The sequence below is a fragment of the Stenella coeruleoalba genome (genome assembly GCF_951394435.1).
Source record: "Stenella coeruleoalba genome assembly, contig: scaffold_156, whole genome shotgun sequence".
Classification (NCBI taxonomy): Eukaryota; Metazoa; Chordata; class Mammalia; order Artiodactyla; family Delphinidae; genus Stenella; species Stenella coeruleoalba.
In genome coordinates this window covers 414,760-421,481 of record NW_027646422.1, presented here as the reverse complement: position 1 = coordinate 421,481, position 6,722 = coordinate 414,760, and positions in this window count along the sequence as shown.

Here is a 6,722-nt window from a genome sequence, read left to right as displayed (position 1 = left end):
CAAAAAGGGCGTTGCGTTTTTTCCTGAATATATTCAGGAAAAAACGCATACGCCCTTTTTGGCCAAGTGCATCATTGTGGACGTTCTGCCTCTTTTCCTATGCTTTCAATGCAATTCCAGTCTACCTCCTGAAATCGGTTCCCTGCAATTCTGCCCCGCTTTCAAGTCCTCTTGGCAGCCTTACTTCAGTCTATTTTTGGACGATAGCTGTCATTTATAACTCTGCAGGTTTGTGAATTACAGTGCCCCTGAGCTCCTTTCTTCAACTCGCTATTTTGTGACCTGGCTGCAACACCGCAGGATGGCTTCAGGCCCTAATCTGGTTCCGGCACGGCACGCTGAGCCTTTGGTTATTTCCTCTTCCTGGTGGGAAATGAGAGTTAAATTTGCCCGTCCAGACACCTCCAGCTAGTCTCTCATTGGTTCTCGCTATTCCTGTTCATCTTCAGCAGGAATTGCAAACTGGGCCAAACAGGAGGTTAAAGGCGTTGACTCTCCAAGTGGGGAGAGTGTTAGTAAAGCGTCTGGAATGTTGCACCCGAGTACCAGGGGAGGAAAACTGAGACATATTTGAACACGTCTCCCGTTCACATGGTTGATCATACTTGGGTTCCACATGCATGTTTTAGCTGAAGGAAGAATACCTAAAACCTGGGTAGTTGAAACCCGTGGAATGGGTACCATGCAATATGACTTCAAAGGGTCTTCATTTGCTCACCGAAGCTTTCCAATCCTATCACTGCTGCGTTTATGCCCCTGTACACATGCTTGATTCTCTTTCGGAGACATAGCAATCCATAGGTTTTAAGATACTTACTAGTCAGGTACATTCTTAGGCGTTTAATATGCGGTGTTGAGTCCATTTCGTTGAGCAAGGAGTAGCTCATGTCTATTCCATATTTGGCTTAAGGAACTTTATCTGTGCTCATTTCAATCTCTGGTTTTATGCAGCACCCCAACTCACCTTTCCCCTTAAGCAAGCATAAGTTGGTTTTCTAAATTTGAGACCCTGTTCTCTTCTGTAATTCAGTTCCTGTGTAGCCAAGTTTACATTCCGTGTATTAGTGATATCTTATGATGTTTCTTTTTCTGTGTGACTTATTTCAGTTAGAATCATCATACCTGAATCCACTCATTATGCTGCTACGGGCCTGATGACATAGATTTCATTGCTGAGTGATACTGCATTGTACGTAAGTACCACAAGTTCTTTATCCATTTTTCACTTTCTGTGATATTGAACTTGTACGGTAAACGAGGTTCTTGTAAACGGAGGCGTCCCAAACTTTGGGGTGGCTGTGTCTTTTTGATTTTAATTTCCCTAAGCTATAGGACCATAAGTGGCAGTGCCCTAGGCTCTGTTGCTTTGTTTTTTAGATGTTTCAGGAAACACCATACACTTCTCCCGAGTGTCTGTTGGCAATTTACATCCCGCCCATCAGCATAACAAGGCTCCCAGTTCTCCATGGCCTGTCTTGACTTTCTGGATTTTACACTTTTTTCAGATGGCCCTTTTGACCGGGGGGAAGTGAGACTTCATTGTAGTGCAGATTTCCTTTGCAAGCTTTCTTGGTTGGCCAAAAAGGGCGTATGCGTTTTTTCCTGAATATATTCAGGAAAAAACGCATACGCCCTTTTTGGCCAAGTGCATCATTGTGGACGTTCTGCCTCTTTTCCTATGCTTTCAATGCAATTCCAGTCTACCTCCTGAAATCGGTTCCCTGCAATTCTGCCCCGCTTTCAAGTCCTCTTGGCAGCCTTACTTCAGTCTATTTTTGGACGATAGCTGTCATTTATAACTCTGCAGGTTTGTGAATTACAGTGCCCCTGAGCTCCTTTCTTCAACTCGCTTTTTTGTGACCTGGCTGCAACACCGCAGGATGGCTTCAGGCCCTAATCTGGTTCCGGCACGGCATGCTGAGCCTTTGGTTATTTCCTCTTCCTGGTGGGAAATGAGAGTTAAATTTGCCCGTCCAGACACCTCCAGCTAGTCTCTCATTGGTTCTCGCTATTCCTGTTCATCTTCCGCAGGAATTGCAAACTGGGCCAAACAGGAGGTTAAAGGCGTTGACTCTCCAAGTGGGGAGAGTGTTAGTAAAGCGTCTGGAATGTTGCACCCGAGTACCAGGGTAGGAAAACTGAGACATATTTTAACACGTCTCCCGTTCACATGGTTCATCATACTTGGGTTCCACATGCATGTTTTAGCTGAAGGAAGAATACCTTAAACCTGGAGAGTTAAGACCCGTGTAATGGGTACCATGCAATATGACTTCAAAGGGTCTTCATTTGCTCACCGAACCTCTCCAATCCTATCACTGCTGCGTTTATGCCCCTGTACACATGCTTGATTCTCTTTCGGAGACATAGCAATCCATAGGTTTTAAGATACTTACTAGTCAGGTACATTCTTAGGCGTTTAATATGGGGTGTTGAGTCCATTTCGTTGAGCAAGGAGTAGCTCTTGTCTATTCCATATTTGGCTTAAGGAACTTTATCTGTGCTCATTTCAATCTCTGGTTTTATGCAGCACCCCAACTCACCTTTACCCTTAAGCAAGCATAAGTTGGTTTTCTAAATTTGAGACCCTGTTCTGTTCTGTAATTCAGTTCCTGTGTAGCCAAGTTTACATTCCGTGTATTACTGATATCTTATGATGTTTCTTTTTCTGTGTGACTTATTTCAGTTAGAATCATCATACCTGAATCCACTCATTGTGCTGCTAAGGGCCTGATGACACAGATTTCATTGCTGAGTGATATTGCTTTGTAAGTAAATACCACAACTTCTTTATCCATTTTTCACTTTCTGTGATATTGAACTTGTACGGTAAACGAGGTTCTTGTAAACGGAGGCGTCCCAAACTTTGGGGTGGCTGTGTCTTTTTGATTTTAATTTCCCTAAGCTATAGGACCATAAGTGGCAGTGCCCTAGGCTCTGTTGCTTTGTTTTTTAGATGTTTCAGGAAACACCATACACTTCTCCCGAGTGTCTGTTGGCAATTTACATCCCGCCCATCAGCATAACAAGGCTCCCAGTTCTCCATGGCCTGTCCTGACTTTCTGGATTTTACACTTTTTTCAGATGGCCCTTTTGACCGGGGGGAAGTGAGACTTCATTGTAGTGCAGATTTCCTTTGCAAGCTTGCTTGGTTGGCCAAAAAGGGCGTATGCGTTTTTTCCTGAATATATTCAGGAAAAAACGCATACGCCCTTTTTGGCCAAGTGCATCATTGTGGACGTTCTGCCTCTTTTCCTATGCTTTCAATGCAATTCCAGTCTACCTCCTGAAATCGGTTCCCTGCAATTCTGCCCCGCTTTCAAGTCCTCTTGGCAGCCTTACTTCAGTCTATTTTTAGACGATAGCTGTCATTTATAACTCTGCAGGTTTGTGAATTACAGTGCCCCTGAGCTCCTTTCTTCAACTCGCTATTTTGTGACCTGGCTGCAACACCGCAGGATGGCTTCAGGCCCTAATCTGGTTCCGGCACGGCACGCTGAGCCTTTGGTTATTTCCTCTTCCTGGTGGGAAATGAGAGTTAAATTTGCCCGTCCAGACACCTCCAGCTAGTCTCTCATTGGTTCTCGCTATTCCTGTTCATCTTCAGCAGGAATTGCAAACTGGGCCAAACAGGAGGTTAAAGGCGTTGACTCTCCAAGTGGGGAGAGTGTTAGTAAAGCGTCTGGAATGTTGCACCCGAGTACCAGGGTACGAAAACTGAGACATATTTGAACACGTCTCCCGATCACATGGTTGATCATACTGTAGGTTCCATATGCATGTTTTAGCTGAAGGAAGAATACCTTAAACCTGGGTAGTTGAAACCCGTGGAATGGGTACCATGCAATATGACTTCAAAGGGTCTTCATTTGCTCACGAACCTCTCCAATCCTATCACTGCTGCGTTTATGCCCCTGTACACATGCTTGATTCTCTTTCGGAGACATAGCAATCCATAGGTTTTAAGATACTTACTAGTCAGGTACATTCTTAGGCGTTTAATATGCGGTGTTGAGTCCATTTCGTTGAGCAAGGAGTAGCTCTTGTCTATTCCATATTTGGCTTAAGGAACTTTATCTGTGCTCATTTCAATCTCTGGTTTTATGCAGCACCCCAACTCACCTTTCCCCTTAAGCAAGCATAAGTTGGTTTTCTAAATTTGAGACCCTGTTCTGTTCTGTAATTCAGTTCCTGTGTAGCCAAGTTTACATTCCATGTATTACTGATATCTTATGATGTTTCTTTTTCTGTGTGACTTATTTCAGTTAGAATCATCATACCTGAATCCACTCATTGTGCTGCTAAGGGCCTGATGACATAGATTTCATTGCTGAGTGATATTGCTTTGTTAGTGAATACCACAACTTCTTTATCCATTTTTCACTTTCTGCGATGTTGAACTTGTACTGTAAACGAGGTTCTTGTAAACAGAGCCATTCCAAACTTTGGGGTGGCTGTGTCTTTTTGATTTTAATTTCCCTAAGCTCTAGGACCATAAGTGGAAGTGCCCTAGGCTCTGTTGCTTTGTTTTTTAGATGTTTCAGGAAACACCATACACTTCTCCCGAGTGGTTGTTGGCAATTTACATCCCGCCCATCAGCATAACAAGGCTCCCAGTTCTCCATGGCCTGTCCTGCCTTTCTGGATTTTACACTTTTTTCAGATGGCCCTTTTGACCGGGGGGAAGTGAGACTTCATTGTAGTGCAGATTTTCTTTGCAAGCTTGCTTGGTTGGCCAAAAAGGGCGTATGCGTTTTTTCCTGAATATATTCAGGAAAAAACGCATACGCCCTTTTTGGCCAAGTGCATCATTGTGGACGTTCTGCCTCTTTTCCTATGCTTTCAATGCAATTCCAGTCTACCTCCTGAAATCGGTTTCCTGCAATTCTGCCCCACTTTCAAGTCCTCTTGGCAGCCTTACTTCAGTCTATTTTTGGACGATAGCTGTCATTTATAACTCTGCAGGTTTGTGAATTACAGTGCCCCTGAGCTCCTTTCTTCAACTCGCTATTTTGTGACCTGGCTGCAACACCGCAGGATGGCTTCAGGCCCTAATCTGGTTCCGGCACGGCACGCTGAGCCTTTGGTTAATTCCTCTTCCTGGTGGGAAATGAGAGTTAAATTTGCCCGTCCAGACACCTCCAGCTAGCCTCTCATTGGTTCTCGCTATTCCTGTTCATCTTCCGCAGAAATTGCAAACTGGGCCAAACAGGAGGTTAAAGGGACTGACTCTCCAAGTCGGGAGAGTGTTAGTAAAGCGTCTGGAATGTTGCACCCGAGTACCAGGGTAGGAAAACTGAGACATATTTGAACACGTCTCCCGTTCACATGGTTGATCATACTCTGGGTTCCACATGCATGTTTTAGCTGAAGGAAGAATACCTTAAACCTGGAGAGTTGAGACCCGTGGAATGGGTACCATGCAATATGACTTCAAAGGGTCTTCATTTGCTCACCGAACCTCTCCAATCCTATCACTACTGCGTTTATGCCCCTGTACACACGCTTGATTCTCTTTTGGAGACATAGCAATCCATAGGTTTTAAGATACTTACTAGTCAGGTACATTCTTAGGCGTTTAATATGCGGTGTTGAGTCCATTTCGTTGAGCAAGGAGTAGCTCTTGTCTATTCCATATTTGGCTTAAGGAACTTTATCTGTGCTCATTTCAATCTCTGGTTTTATGCAGCACCCCAACTCACCTTTCCCCTTAAGCAAGCATAAGTTGGTTTTCTAAATTTGAGACCCTGTTCTGTTTTGGAATGCAGTTCCTGTGTAGCCAAGTTTACATTCCGTGTATTAGTGATATCTTATGATGTTTCTTTTTCTGTGTGACTTATTTCAGTTAGAATCATCGTACCTGAATCCACTCATTATGCTGCTACGGGCCTGATGACATAGATTTCATTGCTGAGTGATACTGCATTGTACGTAAGTACCACAAGTTCTTTATCCATTTTTCACTTTCTGTGATATTGAACTTGTACGGTATACGAGGTTCTTGTAAACGGAGGCGTCCCAAACTTTGGGGTGGCTGTGTCTTTTTGATTTTAATTTCCCTAAGCTATAGGACCATAAGTGGAAGTGCCCTAGGCTCTCTTGCTTTGTATTTTAGATGTTTCAGGAAACACCATACACTTCTCCCGAGTGTCTGTTGGCAATTTACATCCCGCCCATCAGCATAACAAGGCTCCCAGTTCTCCATGGCCTGTCCTGCCTTTCTGGATTTTACACTTTTTTCAGATGGCCCTTTTGACCGGGGGGAAGTGAGACTTCATTGTAGTGCAGATTTCCTTTGCAAGCTTGCTTGGTTGGCCAAAAAGGGCGTATGCGTTTTTTCCTGAATATATTCAGGAAAAAACGCATACGCCCTTTTTGGCCAAGTGCATCATTGTGGACGTTCTGCCTCTTTTCCTATGCTTTCAATGCAATTCCAGTCTACCTCCTGAAATCGGTTTCCTGCAATTCTGCCCCGCTTTCAAGTCCTCTTGGCAGCCTTACTTCAGTCTATTTTTGGACGATAGCTGTCATTTATAACTCTGCAGGTTTGTGAATTACAGTGCCCCTGAGCTCCTTTCTTCAACTCGCTTTCTTGTGACCTGGCCGCAACACCGCAGGATGTCTTCAGGCCCTAATCTGGTTCCGGTACGGCACGCTGAGCCTTTGGTTAATTCCTCTTCCTGGTGGGAAATGAGAGTTAAATTTGCCCGTCCAGACACCTG